This window comes from Schistocerca americana, chromosome 3 (assembly GCF_021461395.2).
Source record: "Schistocerca americana isolate TAMUIC-IGC-003095 chromosome 3, iqSchAmer2.1, whole genome shotgun sequence".
Classification (NCBI taxonomy): domain Eukaryota; kingdom Metazoa; phylum Arthropoda; class Insecta; order Orthoptera; family Acrididae; genus Schistocerca; species Schistocerca americana.
Window position 1 is genome coordinate 753,875,655 of NC_060121.1, and position 909 is coordinate 753,876,563.

Genomic DNA, 909 nt, shown 5'->3' on the forward strand with positions numbered 1-909 from the left:
CTAGTGATACGAGGCCGTTGGGATCCAGCACGGCGTTCCGTATTACCCTCCTGAACCCACCGATTCCATATTCTGCTAACAGTCATTGGATCTCGACCAACGCGAGCAGCAATGTCGCGATACGATAAACCACAATCGCAATAGGCTACAATCAGACCTTTATCATAGTTGGAAACGTGATGGTATGCATTTCTCCTCCTTACACGAGGCATCACAACAACGTTTCACCAGGCACGCCGGTCAACTGCTGTTTGTGTATGAAAAATCGGTTGGAAACTTTCCTCATATCAGCACGTTGTAGGTGTCGCCACCGACGCCAACCTTGTGTGAATGCTTTGAAAAGCTAATCTTTTGCATATCACAGCATCTTCTTCCTGTCGGTTAAATATCGCGTCTGTATCACGTCATCTTCATGGTGCAGAAATTTTAATGGCCAGTAGTGTAGTAATAGTACTCATAGCTAGACAGCAAAGTTATTCGAAAGTAGCATCAGATCCTCTGACTTTTCCGATGTAGTATCTGCTTGAATAATTTACGTGCGTTACGCCGAACCGTGTTGCACAACATTTCCGCGAGGTAGCTGTTCGTCATTCTCAGGTGTCACTGACGCACTGCCATTATGTTCACCAGTTTATGCGCTGGCTCGCATGCGCCAAAGGGCGGAGCTATAACGTCATTGTAGACGAATCGTTGAGAACGCCGACATCTTACAGGCCCCTGCCGCTGGAACAGACCGCGGTCTTCGCACGGGCGGCGCAGGAAAGCACTGTGTCGAACCGCGGACTGCCGCGTACTCGAGGTAGCAACGTTTTGGCGCACAACTTGTCCTGACTTCGATTTCCCATCTGTGTTGACTCACTGCAGTAGGTTGTCTGCGGCCGACGATGCCTTAGTGCCGCCAATGTTGGT